Below are 24,153 nucleotides of genomic sequence, written 5' to 3' on the forward strand. Positions count from 1 at the left end.
TGGAATTATTTTGTGAAGGATTTTGATCTGAAGAATCTTGTTGAGTCTTGGATTTAGTTCGTTGGAACTTTTACTTATTGGAGCTATCTGTGAAAATTCCTGTTTGCTGCCTTTCTTTACAAGGACTGTTGCTTTCAGCCTTATCTGTTTACTTTAAAAGGTGGGACATAACATTTTCCTGTTTGCTGCCTTTCTTTACAAGGACTGCTGCTTTCAGCCTTAACTGTTTATTTTAGAAGGTGGGACATAACACAATACTATACAGCTGAGGCATCCTATTTGTTAGTATTATAAGAGTTGTTAGAATATTAGCACTGAACTAGCAATTATTATTTCTTTCTGTCATTTTTTAGGGGAATTCCGTGGAAATTTGTTGCACCTGACAGAATAAAAAGCTGATGTAAGTGCTCTGAATACAAATGTGTTTTTAAATATTGGGGAGTACATTGTCAATAAAATGATAAATAGTGGATGGATCTCCAGCAGAGAGTTTAAGTAATAGAAAGAGAATCAGAGCCATTCTTTTCTTTGTTTTATTTAAAAATCCTTCAAGGTAAACTCCTGTTCAAGAAGCTAGAAAAAACTTAGTTCCTGATGACTGCTTTTATCACAAGAATATATCTGGAAATGTTACATCATCTGAAGCCAAGTTTTCATGGCAGGCTAAATTGAAAAAAAAAACAGATTAAAAAAAACCCACAATATAATGCAAGTTAACATTAAAATGCAAAGATTAAAATAAATGCCAAGGAGCAAATTATAATGCCTAGAATTGATTGATTTTGGTGCAAAAGAGCATAGTTGGGAAAATATAAATTTTCCTCAGTAAGGTAATCCAGAACTAGGCAGATATCATCAATAAGGTTTTTTCAAAGTCCTCAGTTGGGTCTTATGTCAGGAGAAGAGATGCTATAAAGAACTCTCAGAAGAATGTCTGTGAAGATTTTCAGTCATCCAGGTCAAAGTTGTCTCAAAGGTTTGAAAAAGCATAAAAGACTTCATCTGGACTCAGATGATGGTAGAGAACAGGAAGGCCTGGAGGAACATTGTCCATGGGGTTGCTATGGATCGGACACGACTTCACAACTAACAACAACAAAGAACTGAACAGCCCTCCTCAACACAGAGAGGAGGAATATGACACTATCTATCACATGTCTACAACACAGTATTTTCAGCAGTTCCAAGAAGATTCCACATTTGCGCTCTGATTCAGGTGACCCTTAAGGCACTAATGAACCTCCAAGTGGTCTCAGAGACAGGTAATGACCAGATAGATTCTGTTAAGAAATACAATCCTTCCATCCCTCCCCAGCTTGCCAGAACCTATCTTCCTACCCTCCTACCATCCGTTCACAACTACGAAGCTTCTTGGATGAGAAGTGGAACATCTTCTTCTTCCTCAAAACCAAGCAAGCAAACAAACAATCTAGTTGCCTTTTAAAAAAAAAGCATCTTTGAGACAACCTCAGAAAAACTTAAGATGTATCAGTATACTATAATGGATAAGACTGGGGTTAAGGCTAAGCTTAGAGAGAACCAGGTTTTGAGTTTATCCTCAACCATTGAAGCTCACTGTCATTCTTCTGTCCAGCCTACCTCACATGGATATTGTTATGAATAAAAGGTATTATATAAACCTAACAAGGCAAATACAAATAAGTTCCTAGTTTCAGACTGAGAATGTTTTTTAAAAAAACTAATTCCAACACATCAAATAAGTTTTTGGAAAATAATGTAAATTAATGAAATTTTATTTATTTGTATTTTATTTATATCCCACCTTATTTTTTTAATAAACAACTCCAGGTGACAAACATATCCAATACTCTTCCTTCCTCCTATTTTTCTCACAAAAAGTGATTTGATACACTGTGACATGCGTACACCTTACCTGGAAGATTATGAAGATTTTATGTATATGTGATTGTCTGAGGCAGGGATGATGTCTGGGAGCTTCTCCTGGGGTGGGCCGATCCTGCGCTGCGGCTTCGGGAGATTCGCCTCCCACGTGGGATTGGGCTGCCCTCTCGGGCAGGGGAGGCTTTGTTGTACCGGTTAGTAGGGCATTGTTTTTAAAGAATTGGCTTTGCCTTCGGGCGAAGTGAAGGCAGCAACAGGAGCGCCTGAAACTGAGTGTCTCCACCGGGCTCCGGTTGCAGGGAGGATCCTGGCTGGCTGTGCGTGGTTGCACCAAATGCCGTGGCGTTGCTCTAAATGCCACAGCAGCATGGGGAGAAGGGAAAGCAATGGTGGCGGAAGGTCTCCCAATACAAAGTGCCCCACCAACGCCAAAGTCAACATCCAAGTCATTGCTGCCCGCCTGCCCGAGGATGCAAGGGGGGAATTAAATCACCCTCAAAAGACCTGCCTAGCCATTTTTTCGGGGTCAAAAAATGAGGCCTGGCCTTATTTTGTGAGAAACAGGGTATCTATCTATCTATCTATCTATCTATCTATCTATCTATCTATCTATCTATCTATCTATCTATCTTTCTATCTGTCTATCTATCTATCTATCTATCTATCTATCTATCTATCTATCTATCGCTTGTTTGTCTGTTTGTCTGTTTGTCTGTCTTAGATACTACTTAATAATCAGTTTGATGTTTGTAGCCAAAATATACATTTGTATATATTGTTGCAATGTTTTTGAAAACTAGTTATTTTGAAGACTTGTAGTAGATGGGTCTGTGTCTTATACATTTATAATGCATATCTCTCACATGTGTATTTCTATATAAATGCTAATGCTTTAAAAGCCAGGCCTTTGGATTGCACGATCACTTGCGTATTCACCAATGAAAATTGTACCAAACTAGGAGACAAAGACAGTTCAGAATTCCAGAATATAAGCTCTAATAACGTTAGAATGAAATGATAACTGAAAGCAATTATTTCTTCCCCCGTATTTGATGCCAGATCTCAGAAGCATGTCTTCATCCTCATTCTTCCCAAATATCCCCAAAATAACCTGATTCTAGATCACAGAAAATGGGAGTTAAGAAAAGCCATCGAAAGAGAAATCTTTCTTGCAGCTGAGTTCTAACAAAATAAATAGTGCAGCCAACCATAGGTTTAGAGAATGCTACTCATTACTAACAAATAAGATGTTGAAAACCAGCTGAATAGAAATATTGATTTCAGTATAAAGGACATCTAAAGGAGACTGGAATCCTCTTCTGATTTACTTCATTGCCCCTGAAATGAAATATATACGAAATGGCAGCCTATAATCTGTGAGCTAACATAGAAGAGTTGGAGTCCTTTCTTAGTAAAATAGGAATTGGTTCATGCAGAAAAGAATGATGACGATGATAATGATGAAGCTGAAAGTAATTCATTAATTTATCTTGTTTGCTTGTTCATATATTTTGTTTGCTTGTTTGCTTGTCTTCTATATTTCACTTTGATATTAGAAAATACTATTACGGACATAATCTGAGAAAAAATAAAGGAAATTATGATATTGATTAGGAGACCACTCAAGTATTAGAGCAAAGCAGAGAATTGCATATATATGGATTTTACACCAGAAGAACATTAGCACAGCCTTTATTTTAATCTAGGCTTTGGGAGTTTAATCAGGAAGTTGGTGCAGCATCATTTTCTACAAATGCCCTGAGACGACTAAAACTCTTCCATGATGACATCTGTAGCAAGAAAGCTTCTACTAATGCTCTCCAAACAGGAAAACACCTGATTCCTAAAACGAAATGACTGAACATTCCAAATTTCCCTATGTTTAACTGTCCCATTGATTAATTATCAATAATTAACTAGGATTAATAATTAATTAGGATTAATTATGTACAACAATTAATTAAATGTTAATATTAATGATTGATTGATGAATGGCTCTATGACAGAGCTAATTGAAATGCACTTTCTAGGTGTTACACCATTTGGTTTTTGATCTTGTTTTTATGTTTTTAATTTAAATTGGTAGTTTTAATGGTTTTATTTTCCTGTTTTCTGACTGTTTTATTACTTACATCATCCAGAGGCACTAGGTAAGATGGGTGGTTGTATAAACAAACAAACCATATAATGTCATATTGATGTGATTGTAGCAGATTGTTGGAGTTAATCATATGATCTCAAAATAACCCAAAACTTAAGCAGCCCTTGGTCAGAGTTTTTCAGACTCTGAAATAAAGCATTGTTGCCATGCAGTTAATATCTATGACTTTCAGCTGGATAGAAAGCTTGCTACATTTTCTGTAGCACTAACCTATGCATTCAGTCAAATAATGAACAGTTTACTATAACTAAAAGTGTGTGAATTTCTTTTATTGACTTTGGTCTGAATACATATTTGGAAAATAAGGAAGCAATATCCATTAGAACACAATTCTTTCTTCTGCATTTTCGTCATTTATTTATCGCAGCTTGAAAAATTACGAAGTGTCTCCAGTGAAAAAACATGACTAATAGATAATGAAATCTGACATTTATTAGTGAACCAGAGGCAGAAATCAATGGGTCAATAATTCTTAAGAAATTATAGATATGATGCCAAAAACCTATAAGGAGTATTAGTATTGTTTGATGTGTGATATAAAAATGTCAGTGGTGCAAAGAACAGAGTTGTATGAAAGTATGATGGGGAAAAAGGGGCTTAAAATACAGATTTTTTAAAAAGTTTAATTTTTGTATGGTTTCTTTTTATGCATAATAATCATAAGTTCGACAACTAGGCCATATACACAAAAGATTTTGTTATGAAATACTAAATATTAATTATAAGATGGCAAAAGTCAAATATCTGAATTTCTTTTAGTTTTTTCCAACTAAACTATAAAAAGAAATAATGTTTGATGGCAGAGCAGTCCTATTTCTCAAGCTCAGTGTTAAAAAGTTTATTAGAAAAACCTTTTTATGCCATTAAAATGTTTTTCCACTTTGTAATACAAGAAATGATTTAATCTCTGAGCTTTGCTGGATCCTTTGATAATTCATTAGAAAATACCCGACTATTGTCAATGAAGATGTCTTAGTTGTTATATTAAGAAAAGGAATATCATAAGGTGAATGGAGGAGAAAGGGAATGCAATTCATATTACAGAGGTTACAATGAAAAGAATAGTTTTTGTGCCTTAAGGCTATGTTTATATTCTTGATTATTACAGAGCAGTTGGCTTAGTTTTTAAGTAGATATGCTGTATGCCTAAAATGATTCTCAATCATCCAGATCATAGTTGTACCAAAGTTGTTTTTTTCAAAAGGCAAATAAACTTCCTTGGTTTTTTCCTTGAAAACATTTCACTTCTCTTCCAGGTAGCTTTTCATTTCTGAAAAAGTGAGTTTAAGAAGTTTCTTGGATGAGAAACAAAATATTTTTCAAAGAAAACACCAAGAAAGTCCAGTTGCCTTTTGGAAATACCACCTTGGGATGAACATATGCTGTAGGACCAATATTTATAACTAATGGTTTACATAATCTTTGACTTTAGGCCACAGTTCTAAATACGTTAACCTGGGGATATTTTTGATTGAATTCTGATTTATTTCTGAGTAGACTTACACAGTGTTATATATTATTGGGTAGATGTATACAATACACACTTGGTATTTAAATGCTGTGTTATGTGCTTGACACTGAATGAGATGATAGGATCAAGACAAAGCAATGGACAGGCCCATTTTACAAATTAGATCTGATTTATTATGCAATGAATTAAATATGTAGTTGAGATATATTAATATGTGAAAAAAGGTTAAGCCTCCCTCAAGTTCAGCTCAATTCTTCAGTGATTTCATGGATGCATCTGTGCTACTTTCCTGCTAACCATTAAAGAAGCATATCCTATGATGTTGTTATTAGGAGAAAACATATTTAGAATAAAGAACATATTACATGCTGGACAAAATGCAAGCGCTAATGTCATCACAAATCTCAAATCCAAAGAAAAGAAGGTAGACTGTACTATGAGTTGAGCTATGCCCCTGGTGATTTTCTTGGCAATAACACAGAAGTGGTTTGTATTCCCATCTGATTTTTGTTTAACTTCTCAGTCAAGCCTTCAGATTCCATCTATTGGCTGATGGTAGCCCATCTAAAATACTAATCAAATCTGATCTTGCTTATTTCTATGAAATCTGTCAACCATGTTTATTACAGTCATGGACTAGTACCATAAACAAAAACATTAAAAATCATGTACCAATAATAATAGGACATCTAAAGGAGACTGGAATCCTCTTCTGATTTACTTTGTTTATAGAGATTCAGTGTTTTTAATTCAGGCAATATAATACCTTCCTTTTTTGTTATTCCTAGTGTACATTGCCCCTGAAATGAAATATATACGAAATGGCAGCCTATAATCTGTGAGCTAACATAGAAGAGTTGGAGTCCTTTCTTAGTAAAATAGGAATTGGTTCATGCAGAAAAGAATGATGACGATGATAATGATGAAGCTGAAAGTAATTCATTAATTTATCTTGTTTGCTTGTTCATATATTTTGTTTGCTTGTTTGCTTGTCTTCTATATTTCACTTTGATATTAGAAAATACTATTACGGACATAATCTGAGAAAAAAATAAAGGAAATTATGATATTGATTAGGAGACCACTCAAGTATTAGAGCAAAGCAGAGAATTGCATATATATGGATTTTACACCAGAAGAACATTAGCACAGCCTTTATTTTAATCTAGGCTTTGGGAGTTTAATCAGGAAGTTGGTGCAGCATCATTTTCTACAAATGCCCTGAGACGACTAAAACTCTTCCATGATGACATCTGTAGCAAGAAAGCTTCTACTAATGCTCTCCAAACAGGAAAACACCTGATTCCTAAAACGAAATGACTGAACATTCCAAATTTCCCTATGTTTAACTGTCCCATTGATTAATTATCAATAATTAACTAGGATTAATAATTAATTAGGATTAATTATGTACAACAATTAATTAAATGTTAATATTAATGATTGATTGATGAATGGCTCTATGACAGAGCTAATTGAAATGCACTCTTTCTAGGTGTTACACCATTTGGTTTTTTGATCTTGTTTTTATGTTTTTAATTTAAATTGGTAGTTTTAATGGTTTTATTTTCCTGTTTTCTGACTGTTTTATTACTTACATCATCCAGAGGCACTAGGTAAGATGGGTGGTTGTATAAACAAACAAACCATATAATGTCATATTGATGTGATTGTAGCAGATTGTTGGGTTAATCATATGATCTCAAAATAACCCAAAACTTAAGCAGCCCTTGGTCAGAGTTTTTCAGACTCTGAAATAAAGCATTGTTGCCATGCAGTTAATATCTATGACTTTCAGCTGGATACAAAGCTTGCTACATTTTCTGTAGCACTAACCTATGCATTCAGTCAAATAATGAACAGTTTACTATAACTAAAAGTGTGTGAATTTCTTTTATTGACTTTGGTCTGAATACATATTTGGAAAATAAGGAAGCAATATCCATTAGAACACAATTCTTTCTTCTGCATTTTCGTCATTTATTTATCGCAGCTTGAAAAATTACGAGTGTCTCCAGTGAAAAAACATGACTAATAGATAATGAAATCTGACATTTATTAGTGAACCAGAGGCAGAAATCAATGGGTCAATAATTCTTAAGAAATTATAGATATGATGCCAAAAACCTATAAGGAGTATTAGTATTGTTTGATGTGTGATATAAAAATGTCAGTGGTGCAAAGAACAGAGTTGTATGAAAGTATGATGGGGAAAAAGGGGGCTTAAAATACAGATTTTTTAAAAAGTTTAATTTTTGTATGGTTTCTTTTATGCATAATAATCATGTTCGACAACTAGGCCATATACACAAAAGATTTTGTTATGAAATACTAAATATTAATTATAAGATGGCAAAAGTCAAATATCTGAATTTCTTTTAGTTTTTTCCAACTAAACTATAAAAAGAAATAATGTTTGATGGCAGAGCAGTCCTATTTCTCAAGCTCAGTGTTAAAAAGTTTATTAGAAAAACCTTTTTATGCCATTAAAATGTTTTTCCACTTTGTAATACAAGAAATGATTTAATCTCTGAGCTTTGCTGGATCCTTTGATAATTCATTAGAAAATACCCGACTATTGTCAATGAAGATGTCTTAGTTGTTATATTAAGAAAAGGGAATATCATAAGGTGAATGGAGGAGAAAGGGAATGCAATTCATATTACAGAGGTTACAATGAAAAGAATAGTTTTTTGTGCCTTAAGGCTATGTTTATATTCTTGATTATTACAGAGCAGTTGGCTTAGTTTTTAAGTAGATATGCTGTATGCCTAAAATGATTCTCAATCATCCAGATCATAGTTGTACCAAAGTTGTTTTTTTCAAAAGGCAAATAAACTTCCTTGGTTTTTTCCTTGAAAACATTTCACTTCTCTTCCAGGTAGCTTTTCATTTCTGAAAAAGTGAGTTTAAGAAGTTTCTTGGATGAGAAACAAAATATTTTCAAAGAAAACACCAAGAAAGTCCAGTTGCCTTTTGGAAATACCACTCTTGGGATGAACATGCTGTAGGACCAATATTTATAACTAATGGTTTACATAATCTTTGACTTTAGGCCACAGTTCTAAATACGTTAACCTGGGGATATTTTTGATTGAATTCTGATTTATTTCTGAGTAGACTTACACAGTGTTATATATTATTGGGTAGATGTATACAATACACACTTGGTATTTAAATGCTGTGTTATGTGTTGACACTGAATGAGATGATAGGATCAAGACAAAGCAATGGACAGGCCCATTTTACAAATTAGATCTGATTTATTATGCAATGAATTAAATATGTAGTTGAGATATATTAATATGTGAAAAAAGGTTAAGCCTCCCTCAAGTTCAGCTCAATTCTTCAGTGATTTCATGGATGCATCTGTGCTACTTTCCTGCTAACCATTAAAGAAGCATATCCTATGATGTTGTTATTAGGAGAAAACATATTTAGAATAAAGAACATATTACATGCTGGACAAAATGCTTGGCCAATGTCATCACAAATCTCAAATCCAAAGAAAAGAAGGTAGACTGTACTATGAGTTGAGCTATGCCCCTGGTGATTTTCTTGGCAATAACACAGAAGTGGTTTGTATTCCCATCTGATTTTTGTTTAACTTCTCAGTCAAGCCTTCAGATTCCATCTATTGGCTGATGGTAGCCCATCTAAAATACTAATCAAATCTGATCTTGCTTATTTCTATGAAATCTGTCAACCATGTTTATTACAGTCATGGACTAGTACCATAAACAAAAACATTAAAAATCATACCAATAATAATAGTGAAAAAAATAAAAGGCAGACAGAATAATATATGTTGGTTGGTGATGGATTATCAGTAGGCAGTTAAAGTTTCCCTAATTTTAAATACAATATATCAAAATTAAAAAAAAAAAACTTCTTTATACTGATCCGATAACAGTAGTTGCAAATAAAAAAAAGATAAGTATTTCCCAGATATTTTATTAAGTAAGGTGTTATATATTGAGTCTGTGATTTCTGTCAAGATTGGTTGGATACTGCCAACTACTTGGGCTAATATGATTACAGTTGATGTTTTAATAATTGCTCCTTCTCAGCGTTGTTTATAGAGATTCAGTGTTTTTAATTCAGGCAATATAATACCTTCCTTTTTGTTATTCCTAGTGTATCTCTTTTGTTTCTTATAGTATCCTGTCAAGTTTGTTAGAGTAGCTTGATAATGGTACTTTATTTATTTATCTTTGTTGCACTTATATTCCAACATTTCTCTGACAACTCAAGATAGCATCTACATGAAAACTCTGGAAGTAGCCTGAGAAAGATGATAACTGACCCTAAATCCTTTCTGAAGTGTAAGTTTAAACAACAGTTTTAACCTTGTTCTCCCTGATCCAAATTCAACACATTGACCAATTTATTATACTTCAGGTTTATTCTTCACTATGTTCTAAAAAAATCTCCACGAAAAGTTCTACAATGTGTTCAACAGTTGCTATAGTTTTTCTCTCCCTTGAAAACCTGTAGCAGCAACTTCTAACCTGAATATGTTGTGCAGTGTCAATTTCATTACTAGAGTCTTGTTGGTGCACTAAAGCAGGCAAAGGTTATGTTGTTGATGAAAATGTATCTGTGTTCAGTTTAATGCTCCTTATTGTGGAACATGATTACACCAGTTGCTTACAAAGAACAAATATATAACTTGCTATCTACAACTTCTAAAGAGTAACTCAATTTTGTTATCTTGTTATCCTTCTAAAATTACAGGGTTAAAATAACCTGCATGAACATTTCTTGCATTTAATGCATTTCTTTTAACATAGATGAAAGTAATTGCAAGATTTTTTCATATGTAATGCAATCAATTTTTGTTTAACATATAGGTGCAACAATTTGTCCTACACTACACATTTGTATGCACTAATGTGATTTAATATCCATTTTCCTATTACATATATCCATTTTATATCAAATTTAATTTTGTGTACACATGAAACAATGACAACCCAAAATGGGACAATGACATTCCATTTGCATATTAGTTCAAAAATATGAATTGAATTGGTGATCACTAAAATATAACCAAATTAATCTGCTTTCCCTCTTACAATGCTTATGATTTTTAAGCTAGTATTTAATTATCTTTTTAGGATACTAAGGAAGAGTCAAGCCCATTTCCTTTTAGTAAATCATACAGTGCAGAATACAGAATAATAATATACTGTAAAAATGAGAAAAAGAAAAAAATGGGGAAAATTGACACCATAGTAGATATCGGAAAAAAGAATATCTATCTATCTATCTATATATGTATGGTATTCAGCTTTGTTCGGGTATTTTCCCATGTCATTATAGTTGTGCTTTTAAAGTTGTAGCAACGTTTCGGCAGAATCTCATCTGCCATCATCAGGCTTCTGTATTGTGTTTGTCTGTGAGTCAGACTTTTACAGTGGTTTCAGATTTAAATTTGGGGCTAGCCTACTGCTGTGCCAGAATGGTTTTTTCTTCATCCTGATTGGTTGGGAGTCTTGGTCTGTGTTTATTGGTGTTGGAGTTTGCTGTGTTCTGCTTGATTGGTGTTTCTAATATCTTTTGTCTGTTTTGTGGCTTTTTTTGTCTTAATTGGCTGGCAACATTGTGTTCCTGTATTGGAGGCTTTTAGTGCAGCTTGGCTCTGAGTAAATGAACGGCTATCATTTGTTAGGAAGCTAGGTTTCATCTGGGTGCCTGGTTGGGGTGTGTTTGAGCTGGAGGTATCAGGGGGGATCTGTTTGTGCCCAGGTGTTTGCCTGGCTTGTGGTGTGGGGATTTTTTTTGTTTGTGAGTGCAGGCTTCCAAATAATTGACAGTCTGGTGGAATCATCTCTTCTATTCATGCTTTCAGGTCTTTTTTCAATCTCTATGGCTTCTCTGATAATTCTGTGGCTGGGGTTTTCGAAAGTGGCTAGGGTTTTGGTGCCATTGAAGTTGATGCTATGACCTGTGGCTTTCATGTGTTGGACTAACGAGGAAGTGTGTTCCAGCCTTTTTACTGCATTTTTGTGTTCATCCAGGCGGGTACTTATTCTTCTATTGGTCTGTCCAATGTATGTGGCTGGGCATGATGCACAGGGGACTTCATATATGCCTTGGTTTTCCAGGTCAATTTTATCTTTGGGGTTTTTAAGGATGGCTGCTATTTTTCTGTCTGTTTTGAACGCAGTCTTGATGTGATGCCTGTGTAGTATCTTACTGATTTTGTCTGTAGTACCTCTTATGTAGGGCAGAACAGCTGTTCCATAGGACTGTTCATCTTCTAGGTCTCCATTATGTCTCAGTGTGTTTTTGTGGATCAAGCCGGTGATTTTGCTTTTGTAGAAGCCGTTGGCTGTCAGTACTTTAGTCAGGGTGCATAGTTCAGTCTTTATGTGTGTCTTGTCTGCCAGGCGTTTGGTTCTGGCGATTAGTGTTTTGGCCACAGAGTTTATCTGTGCTGGGTGGTGGTGGGATTGGGTGTTGTGGTAGCGGTTGGTGTGTGTTTTCTTCTGGAATATGGTGTGTCCTAGTGTGCCATCTGTTCTTTTGTAGATTAATACATCTAGGAATGGTAGCTGTTTGTTTGTTCCGTTTCCATGGTGAACTTGATTTTGGGGGGTGTGCTGTTTAGGTGTGTTAGGAAATTGTTTAGGTTTTCTTTTCCATGGGGCCAAATCACAAATGTGTCATCGATGTATCTTAACCATAGTTTGGGTTTGTGGGTGGCGTTAGCCAGGGCTCTGGATTCAAATTCTTCCATGAACAGGTTTGCAATGACGGGTGACAGTGGTGATCCCATAGGGGCTCCTTCAATTTGCTTGTATCTTTGTCCTTTGTATATGAAATATGTGTTGGTTAAGCAGTGTTCTGCTAATTCCATGAGGTGTTTAGCTGGTTGGTATTTATTTTTGATGATTTCAAGTGTTTATTTTATCGGGACTTGAGTGAATAGTGAAACCACGTCAAAACTTACAAGCAGATCTTCTTGTTCCACATTTAGATCTTTGATCATTTCCAAGAAGTGGTATGAGTTTTGCACATGTAAAGCTGCTGTTTCAGCATGGGGCTGTAGCTGTTTTGCTAACTGTTTAGCTAGGTTTTGTAGTGGTGCTCCTCTGGAACTGACTATGGGTCTGAGAGGTATGCCTTCTTTGTGTATTTTTGGGAGGCCGTATAGTTTTGGGGCATCATATATATACATTCTTAAGTTTTCACGGGTATTTGTATGTGGATCTTTGGTTATTCGGGTTTTCTCCCGCGTAAAATTGGAAGTATCTAGGCGACGTTTCGATGAAGTCCCATTCATCATCTTCAGGCTTGTGTCTTCAGCTTTGTGCTTCTCGGAGTAATGTGAGCTTGCAGCTGCTTCTTCCTTTTAACCGCTAGTGGGGGTGTAACTTGATTGGGTGGGGGCTTGGCTGTTTTCTGATTGGGTGGGGGGGTGTTCTCATTGGTTGGGGGTTTGGCTGTGTTCTGATTGGTAGGGGGGTTGGCTGTGTTCTGATTGGCTGGGGGTGTGTTCTGTTCAGGTGGGGGCTTGGTTGTGCTCAGGTTAGTCTTAGTTGCTAGGGGATTTGAGCTGGTGAGCTGTGATCCTGTTGTTTGGCTTCGCGTTCGTGGTCGTGCCACATCTTCATGGTGGGTGTCAGTTCGCTTCATGTATGGGTCGGAGGGTTTTGAAGCGGGTAGTGATACAGCTGCAGTATGGCTTCTGGTCCGTGGTCATGTCTCATCTTCTGTGTGGGTGTGAGTCTGCTTTCTACGTGGAAGTGTGGTGGTAGCATCTTGTGTGGCCCTCGTGGGTGTGGGTCTGGTGTCATTCTTCATGTTAGGTACTCGTTTCTTAATGAGGGCGGGTTTCTAAATGGCTGGTAGGCGGGAGGTATCATCTTGTTTATTCATGCTGTGTGGGCATTTTTCTATTTCTATGGCTTTTCTGATTATTCTGTTGTTAAAGTGTTCAGTTTTGGTGATAGTTCTGGTATTTTTAAAGTCAATCTCATGTCCTGTGGCTTTGAGGTGTTGGACCACCAACAAGAGGTCAGTTCTTCTTTTTTGATTGAGTTCTTGTGTTCTTCAATGCGTGCACTTATTCTTCTGTTAGTTTGTCCGATGTATGTGGTGGGACAGGCTGTGCAAGGGATTTCGTATACTCCATGTTATTGGCTGGCTGTGGCCAACTCAATATCACTCACATTGAGGCACGCATCTCCTCGCCTGGCCTCTCATGACTGTGGTGATGCTGCAACAATTGTAAGTGTGAAAAATGGTCATAAGTCACTTTTTTCAGTGCCATTGTAACTTTGAGTGGTCACTCCACACAAGCAAAGTACCAGCAAAAGAGGGGGAAAAAAAACTCCAGAGAAGTTTCTGAGACAGGAAGCCTAGTCCTGCCAAGAATGTAATAAGGGTTAATGGAGAGGCAGTTTCTGTAAGCAACACCAGAATGTTTCCTTCCTGCCTTCCTTACAGGATTAGGTCAGTAATTTCTTCTAACAACCAGTTCTCCGAACTGCTTAGAATATTAACTACTGGTTCTAGCAAATAGGTGCGAACAGGTAGAATCTCATCCCTGGTTGCTGGTTCTGTTACCATTAACCAAGAAAAGATTGCATGTAGATATTCTGTGGTGGGGTTGTCATGCTAATAACTATATTCACCAAAAAGGATGAGTTCAGGACAAGAATTGTAGCTGGTTGTATTTTACTTCAACTGGATGTGATTACTCCCTCTGCATTTTTCCCCTTTCAGTCATATTAGTGTTAACTATTGGAGGGTTCCCCCTCAACATTTTTTGTGCACAGATAAGAGCTGGAATTTTTTAAACACATATTTCATAAGTTTTTGAGTTCTGAATTAATGTTTTAAAATCAAGTCTAATGCTTTTTGAAAAGATTACAACACCCGTGTTTGGTGAGAGCCCTTACAAAATATGAAAAATGTTTTATAAATCAATGGTCAAGGGTTATATAGGTAAAGATCTTTGTATAATTCAGGTGTTCAGTCTCCCCTACACCCTATGCCGAAACAACCATGGAAGATAATTCCCAGTGATTAAAGGCAAAGATGAATACTTGTAGCAACCTAAGATTAGTTACACTGATGTATTGTTGATTACATCAGCAACCTTATTACCCATTAAAGCACACCCCAAAAATTCATGTTGAAGTAGGCCACTAACTAAAACAGCTAAAGTTGCCTCAGATGTGATCTGAGGATGAGCTCAAGTGAAGAATATGGGGACATACCACTAAAAAAATGGTTACCAACTATATTCAGGCCTCATAAACTGACAATGTGCTGCTATTGCAGATTGAATATAATAAAAATGTGCATTTTGCCCAGAAACCAGGTGCCAACATGAAATATTTACTTTAAAATCATCAAAATAACTCATTTATAATAAACAACAGAAAAAATAATTTATCACTAATGATAAAGATAATGAAAATGAAAACCTAATGATAATGAAAAGATAATGATCATGCCTACAGTACGCTCTGGTCATTTGCAGCAGAAGAAAGAAAATGCTTAAATGACACAGTTTGTTAAGAACTGCAGATTGAATAGTCAAAGTGCAGGTTCATTATCTTTATCATGCTCCAAGATGATAAAATAATTGCTGTGGAAATCTGCAGAGTCAAGCATGATGTGTTGCTTGCCAAATTCTTTAAAAGTGTGGATTGTGTTTCATGATTGATGGTGAAATTTTCAGTGACTTTGGCACCCCTACAATTTTGACATGTAGTAAAACAAGGGCAAAAGCTATATGTGAGAACATTTTAGCACCATATTCATTCCAAATGCATTTGGATTACTTCAAATAGCCTCCCCACCTCTGGCAACTGATGCTTCTAACTAATATGCAGCACATACTTTGGAGATATTTTGAGAAGGCAATTCAGCATATGTTTTTTTGGATTTTCACATTGGCAATCAGGGGTTCTCTGATGCGATTGCAAAGCAGTTATGCCTGAAACTTCCAATCTGGAACTAGATAATTTTCCAGAAAATATAGGGCCGATGCAAGTTTAGATTATATATACAGTATATTAAAAAGCATAAGTGCTCAACAAAATATTTAAAATGTCCCCTTCTGGTTTTATTGCTAGTAATAATTCATGTTTGCTGAATTCTATAAGATGCATTGCAAAACAAAATGAAACACTTAAGAAAATATTGTTCGTAACATGTATGCCCATTTCAGCATTTTTGATAGTAGAACAGAACAGATGGAGTTCCAAGTTTTTATTGAAATAGAAACACTACAAACAATAGATACTGATTACATGTGGTTTATTTTATTTATTTTTATTTTATTTATTTTACAAGTAGCTTTACTTTATAAAGTAACTTAAGGCAGCAAACCTACACAATACTTCTTTATCCACTTATTTTCACCACAATAGTTCTGTGAGTTGGGTTGGGCTGAAAGCCTAAAATCACCCACCTAGGATGGAACTAGAATTCATGGTTTCCTGGTTTCTTCACCAAAGTGGCTTTCATTACAAATTGGCCAATTATTGACCAATTTTTAAATATGATGCTTCTTAACAAATCATTTGTTAAGTCATGATAAAGATAAATGCCCCAGGGTGTCACATAAATGTTTTCAGCAATAAGGGAAATGCAAACTATTTATAATTTTTTTTACTGAGTTTCTAATGGTTTCATCCAAAGGACAGTAAAAGTTTTAACTGTTGGCATTACTTTTTCATGGAACCTAGTGTCTATCATTGGCTAAACTGTTCCCTTGGTCAGGTACTTACTTTTAAAAATCATTTTTTTCTCCCCCACAGATGCTTCTCATGTTATTCTTTTCAGTATAAATGGATAAGAAAAAAAAAACAATTACTTGTTCTTAAACATCTTCATCTTTCTATTTTCTAGTCTGCCTCCACAGCCATTTCTCCTGTCAAAATGGTAATCAATCACATCATAAGTTAATCAATGAATAAATCAATGAATAAATTTGCTTTGCATGAGCACCCTTAATCTTATTTTATATAAACTTTTATTAGTAAATTCCTGGGGCCATTTGCTAGAATATAGCAGTCATTTATTGTAGTGAATGGAATAGAGTCACAATCCATATTTTAAGATTGGAGTGCTCTTTCTATTTCTGTGAGGTAAATATGTTTGAATTTGAAAGAAGCAGGCATCAGAACTTTGTGTATTGTGATAATTTCATTCAGAAGCCTACCTTTGCCCTTTATGTGGGAAAAAAGACAACAATATCCACATCCATAACAAACTGTTACTAACATGGAATAAAGAAAGAAAAGCTTACAAAATGTCCCCAGATTAAATTAATTTGAAGCAGACCTATCAAACAAATTGCTTTAACTCAATCAGTGTTTTCCAGGTGAGCAAGTTCTCAGATAACTCAAGTAGGCAATTCTGTCTCTTCTAGGGGTCTAAACTGTCATTAGTACAACAGTTATGGCCAATGCAAAGAGGTTATTGAAATGGATACAAGAGCACACAACAGACACAAACTCAATGTAAACCACTCCAAACTTGATTTCAGAAAGTATGACTTCAGCAACAGAGTGGTCAATGCCTGAAATGCACTACCTGACTCTGTTGTTACATCCTCTAACAACCCCATTCCTTTAACCTCAAACTATCCGCTATTGAACTCACCCCATTCCTAAGAGGTTCCTAAGGGGCGCGCATAAGTTCACAATCATGCCTGTCCTATTGTCCCCATTTTTTCATATCTATTTCCTGTATTCTTAATCATATTTGTACTTATATCTATTATCTTGTAAGTGATTGACAAATCAAAAAAATAAATAAATATTTGAAAATAGCTGAGAGGTACTGAAGGGCATTGTGATGAATGTATAAACAGGTCTTCTTTTGAGTCAGACCAGTGATCCATCTAGGTCAGGGGTGTCATACTCACATTGTCATGGCAATATCATGTGACGAATTGGGACTTTCCCCCACTTCACTAAACCAGGAATGAGCATGGCCAGCATGTGATGCATCAGGCCTGCAGGCTGGGAGTTTGATAGCCCTGATCTAGGTTAATACTGTTAACATTGGATAGCTCAAAGTCTTCAGATTTTCAGGAACACATTTTTTCCAGCTACATCTGAAGATGCTAAGGATTGATGATGAAACTGTAGAGACATTTTAGATAAAGATTCTTAGGCTCCATCCCTTGAGCTATATCTGACTGTTTTTCAAATGGAAACCATTAATTATACTGATTTTTTTTCCTACAAAGAGAAGCTCTTCCATTTATCAATGAAAAGTTAGATTCAAACCCTTGCCTCAAAATAAATTGTGACTCCAAAATAAATCTTTAATTCCCTATCTATCTATCTATCTATCTATCTATCTATCTATCTATCTATCTATCTATCTATCTATCTATCTATCTATCTATATTGTATTCAGCTTTGCTCAGGTATTTTCCCATGCCATTGTAGTAACATCAGGTACTAATTTAAATCCCAACTTTTTTTTCTTTTTAAAAAAAGCAATATCCTCTATTTCCTGAAATCTCCCTTTTGAGTTTCCAGTAAAAGTTTATTTTGCATCTTGTCAAATTCTAATTATATTAGTGACATAACAAAAGCTTAAAATACTTGAGGAAATTTACAAGCATACTTTGTTGGGAAGGGGGAAAACAGACCACTTTGATCACAAATATTGATGTCTGGGACTATAAACAAGGTGCCCAGGAGACACCTGCACTTAACCTTTGTCCTAATGCATTGAAGAAGAAAGCAAAATGGTTGGAGCTTTCCTAGGATGGTAGGATGGACTAAGGTGCACAGCAATTACCATGAGTTGAATGTGGAAAAGCAAGGACATAAATTAAATGTAGGTTAGTCCATTGTATTGTGCTCCCTGTTGCTCCCAATGGTTATGAAAGTTGGACCTTTAAAAAGCAATAAAGGAAGAAAATGGGCTTCTAATTACACATAATATCTTGGACTATCTTCTCAGACAAAGAGCAGATACTGAAAATAAATGATTTTCCTGCTTCTCCAAGCCAGGGAGAACGTGATTATACTTCTTTTTTCAAATTTGATTTTTGTCTGAAAAGGGAAGCTTAGTGGTTAAATGTGACTTCGGCATTCACTTACAAAGGGTCTACTTGCAATTGCAAGTTATGGTTGTGATAGTTATGAGAAAATCATCGGTAATATCTATTTTTTGAGTCTTAGTAGTCAAATCTTCTGAAAAATGTCTTTTTTCACACACATACTCTGTAATTATCATTTATATACCTTCATGCATCGATAAACAACAACAACAACAACAACAATAATAATAACAACAACAACAAATTCACAAAGTTTGGGTTTGAATGCAGAAAAAATTACTGGGAACACCAAATTGACAAGGTTCTTGAAAATGAGCTTACCAACAACTTTCAAATTGTTAACTGGTATGGTAGCTGATGCAGTTCAATAGCACCTAGTTGAAAATAATCTCTTTCCACCTGAGCAGAAAGGAAACTGCCCCAATAGCAAAGGAACAAAACATCAACTCCTAATTGACAAAATGATTTTGGAAAACTGCAAGAGAAGACAGACCAACTTAAATGTAGCATGGCTTGACTACAAATAGGCATCTGATTCCCTGCCACATGACTAGATAATCAAGTGCCTAGAAATAACAGGAGTCAGTAGAAACATAAAAAAAAATGTACAAAGATCCATGGCACAATGGAAGACACAGTTGCAGGTTAATGATGAGAGACTGGGAGAGGTTAATATCAAGAGAGGAATATTTCAAGGAGATTCACTATCACCACTACTATTTGACATTGCACTGTTTTCTCTGTCAACAATATTGGTTAACTCAGGCCATTGCTATTGAACATCAAAAACATCTACCAGACTCCTTTACATGGATGATCTGAATTATGGAAAATGTATGGAAATATGCCATATGAAATAGAATTGCTGCTCAGCACTATATATAGCCAAGATCCGTATATAAGCCAAGATATTGCAATGGAATTTGGATTGGACAAATGTGCCACATTCACTACAAACAAGGAAAAATAGTGAGAACTGAAGAAATCAAAATGCACCACAAAAAAAACAACAACATTCAGATTCTGGATGAGGATAATTAGTACAAATTTCTGGACATCCTACAAGTTGACAACATCAAGCACACTGAAATCAAGAAAAAGATTAAAGGTGAATACATCAAAAGAGTGAAGAAGATCTTAAAGTCCAAACTCAATGGAGGAAATACCATCAAGGCAATCAACAGCTGGGCAACTCCAGTCATTTGATGCACAACTGGAATAGTGGACTGGATTCAAGCAGAAATAAAAGCAATGGATAAGAAATCACAGGAAAAAAAATGACAATGAACCCTACATCCACATAGTGACATTGACACATTCTACCTACCAAGGCAAATAGGTGGGTATGGAATATTGCAAGTACATCAGATGGTTGAAGGAGAAAAAATGACTTTGGAAGAATATCTGAAGGACAATTATGAAGATGCACTGAGGTTAGTATATCAGGAAGGCTTGTTGACTACTGGAAAGACCAACTGGCCTACAAGAAAGACCAACTGAAGAACAGAATGGAACGTGGAAAGACAAAGCACTACATGTCCAGTACATTCAAAATAGCAGGGAAAGAGATTTATTTTATCTATAATAATGGCAATGGCTAAGAGCAGAGACCAACAAAGACCAAGGAACTAATTCTGGCTGCACAAGACCAAGCCTTAAGGACAAATGCATACAAATCCAGAATTGAGAAGACAGAAACAGACAGTAGTGCTGCCTAAGCAAAGAAGCTGAAGAAACAGTGGACCACCTGGTAAGCTGCTGCAAGAAGATTACACAGACTGACTACAAGCAGCAGCATGATAAAGTAGCAACAATGGTGCATTGGAAGATCTGCAAGAAATATCATTTGCCTGAAAGGAAGAACTGGTAAGACCATAAAATACAATAAGAAACAAGGGACAAGTTGCCAAAATCATATATTGGAAGCTTTGCCAGAAGTTTGGGTTGGAATGTAGCCAAAATTATTGAGAACACCAAATTGACAAAGTTCTCAAAAATGATCTTGTAAGACTTTTGAATCCCAACAGATAGACATCTGGACCACAACATGCCTGACATCACTATTGTAGAAAAGAAAAAAAGTGTTTTTATTTCAATACCAGGTGATGCAGAAATTGAAGAGAAACAGCTAGAAAAAAAAAATACTATGATTTTCAAATTGAAGTTGAGTGACTATGGAGGAAGAAATCAATGGTTGTACCAATAGTAAAAAGTGCCCTTGGAACAATACCCAAAGGACTGCCAAGGTACATGGAAATTTTGAACTTATTAGAATTTTGAATATTCTGACTTTGCAAAAAACCACCTTACTTGAACTGCCTACATAATCAAACATTACCTTAATAGCCCTTAGGTCCTTGGTTAGGATATGAAATGTTAGGATTTTACCAATTGAGATTGGGACTCTGAATCAAACTGAAGATTAAATCTTTAATAATACTTTTGATAGTTTACCTTGTGTAATTTTAATATTATTCTCCAAAATTTATTGCAGTCTCTGATGAAACATCAATTTTTATAAGAAAAGCCCTCATTTCTGTGACAAAGCCAGCAAAATGTCAACTCTTTTCAATTGATGAAGACTGGATAACTTACAGGTAAAAAGTGGAAGGAGAATTTATTATTTCTTCCCACTTGCAAGTAGTCCTCATTAGCAACAATCATGTTTAGCAACCATTTGCAGTGATGAAAGCAATTACAGATTACAGATTAACAGAACTGGAAGGGACCCCATACGTCATCTAGTCCAATCTCCCACTCAAACAGGAGACCCTACACCATTTCTGACAAATGGCAGCTCAGTCTCTTCTTGAAAGCCTCCAGTGATGAAAGCAAGCTGTTCCATTGGTTTATTGTTCTGTCAGAAAATTTCTCTTTATATAGGAGGTTGAATCTCTCCTTGTTCAGTTTCCATCCATTATTATTTGTCTGACCTTCAGGTGCTTTGGAAAATAGCTTGACCCACTCGCCTCTGTGGCAGCCCCTCAGATATTGGAACACTGCTATCATGTCTCCCCTGGTCCTTCTCTTCACTAGACTAGCCATGCCCAGTTCCTGCAACTATTCTTCATATGTTTTAGCCTCCAGTCCCCCAATCATCTTGGTTGTTTATACTTATATACTAAGTATATACTCTATACTTACATTATGCATGCATAAAGTGATATCTGTAAGAGTCATTTAAACTCTAGTAAAAATCTTCATCACATTCCTTTCTTTCTCAACCATTTTTTAATAATTAGTTTCATCTCTGTAGTGTTAAGAACACAGGGTTTTTTTTGGTCCCAGATCAGTACAAATAGCTGCTATCTGACTGTATGCATGGAAGCAGTTGCCACTACTGAATATTATCTATTGAAATTATTCACTGATATAGAAAGTGACACTGAGAATTATTCCAATAGCCCACCAGGGAAATAGCTGTGTTTGATTCTAGCAGGAGGCTTCCTGCTTTATAACAAGAACTCTGAATCCCTATGCTCCTTGATTGTTGTATACGGGTGACGCATCATTTTAAAATTGGTATTTTAAAATTTGACATTAATAGTGTTTATCTCCAGAAGCCTGTATAATCTTGTATGAAGGGTGAAATTGCAATTGACATTTTGAATCCCTTTACTGAAATCAGTTTGATCTTTTCACTGCATTTCCTTCAAAATCACATTGGCTTATATGAGCTTAAAACACAGATCCAATAGTAATTTATAGAAGCTTATAAACAGCTTCTTTTCAATAAACAAAATAGGTTGTGTGTTGTAATTCCTCTTAATGCATTAATGCATCCTTTAATGTTATACATGTTATGGATGAAATTTTAATATATGATGCTTAAAATTCTGCTAACCTGTTTAGAAACTTTCACATTTATGAAAAGTTGATTAAAAAGCCATGGGAACATTCAGACTACAGTATTAGAAAGACAACCCATTAGTCAATTGCACCAAATCTACTAATGAATCTTGCATTTTTTTAAAAAATGGTGTTATATTTATTTTTATTTATTTATTTATTTGATTTGCCAATTGTTTACAAGATAATAAGTATAAGTGTATACATAGTTGTGAATACATGAAATGGGTACATATAAGAAAAATAAAAGAATAAGAGAAACAATAGGACAGGGACGGTAGGCACATTGGTGCGCTTATGCACGCCCCCTACAGACCTCTTAGGAAAGGGGTGAGGTCAATAGTAGACAGTCTAAGGTTAAAGTTTTTGGGGTTTGGGGAAGAGACTACAGAGTCGGGTAGAGTATTCCAGACATTGACCACTCTATTGCTGAAGTCGTATTTCCTGCAATCAAGTTTGGTGCGGTTTACTTTGAGTTTGTATCTATTGTGTGCTCTTGTGTTGTTATGGTTGAAGCTGAAGTATTCATTGACAGGTAGGACATTGCAATGTATGATTTTATATACCATGCTTAAGTCAGACCGAAGACGGCGTAATTCAAGGTTTTCTAGTTCTAGAATTTCAAGTCTGGTGGCATAAGGTATTCTACAACGAGTAGAAGAGTGGAGAACTCTTCTTGTGAAATATTTCTGGACTTTCTCAATTGTGTTAATATCAGATACGTAATGAGGGTTCCAGACTGATGAACTGTATTCGAGTATTGGTCTAGCAAATGTTTTGTATGCTCTGGTTAGTAGTGTGATATTACCAGAGAAAAAGCTACGTAGGATTAGGTTAACAACTCTTAATGCCTTTTTGGCTATGTAGTTGCAGTGGGCTCTAGCACTTCTTAGATCATTAGAGGTGAGTATTCCAAGGTCCTTTACAGAGCTTGGGTCATCAACAAGATCTTGGCTATTCAGCTTGTATTTTATTTTCTGATTTTTTTGCCAATATGTAGGACAGAGCATTTATTTGTTGAGATTTGAAGTTGCCATTTGTTTGACCATTCAGATACATAGTCAAGATCTTTTTGTAGGGTAGCAGTATTGTCTGTGGTATTGAACAGCTTTACATCATCAGCGAAGAGAACGCAATTGCTCTTAATATGATCACAGAGGTCGTTTATGTAGAGTATGAAGAGATTATTACCCTTATAATTACTGGAGTCTTCATCCAATGCTTAAGGTCAGCATAAAACAAGGAAAACAGTTTTCTTTCAGTCTTGAGACAACATTTAGTTTTCTCTAATAAGTTGAGAAACATCCTTTGAAGTTGAGAAGTGGCCAGACCAACAACTGGATGGAGGAAAAGCTGCTTTGATGCTTCAGCTGGTGGAGCAAGCTGATTTATCTTCATTGCATTAATAAACATAATTTCATTTAGTGAATCATGTATATGATACAATGTATAACAAAAATAAATGTACACTGAATAGTTCTCCAGTGCCTGATTTGAAAAATAAAATGTTACTTTCATTGCAGTATGTCTTCCCTTCCCTTCCCTATTATTGTATTACTTTTGTAACTTCAGCTCTGCAATATTCAAATATTTAAAAATATCATTCAAAAATATGCAAAATAAATGGAGTGTTCCATATAGAGAAAGACTGCTTTCAGACAACATGTGGACCAAGTTGCTGTTCAAGCTATTGTGTCACCCAGTTTCTTCCCAGTTGAATTTAAGTGCTTGTTATAAAGCTCTACATGTCATAGGGCC

The 24,153-nt window shown here is 35.5% G+C and overlaps 1 long non-coding RNA gene across 1 annotated transcript in view; it reads left to right on the plus strand.

Moving 5' to 3' along the window:
- Positions 1–23,862, plus strand: part of LOC113422938 (uncharacterized) — a 66,188-nt gene extending 42,326 nt beyond the window's left edge. The window contains exons 4-5 of the long non-coding RNA XR_003372315.2: positions 21,041–21,143; positions 23,623–23,862. This is a non-coding gene — a long non-coding RNA (uncharacterized LOC113422938). The remainder of the gene's footprint in view (positions 1–21,040; positions 21,144–23,622) is intronic.
- Positions 23,863–24,153: the final 291 nt, after the last annotated feature.

This window comes from Notechis scutatus, chromosome 6, assembly GCF_049901735.1.
Source record: "Notechis scutatus isolate UNSWTSFEM ecotype Mainland chromosome 6, rNotScu1.2, whole genome shotgun sequence".
Lineage (NCBI taxonomy): Eukaryota > Metazoa > Chordata > Lepidosauria > Squamata > Elapidae > Notechis > Notechis scutatus.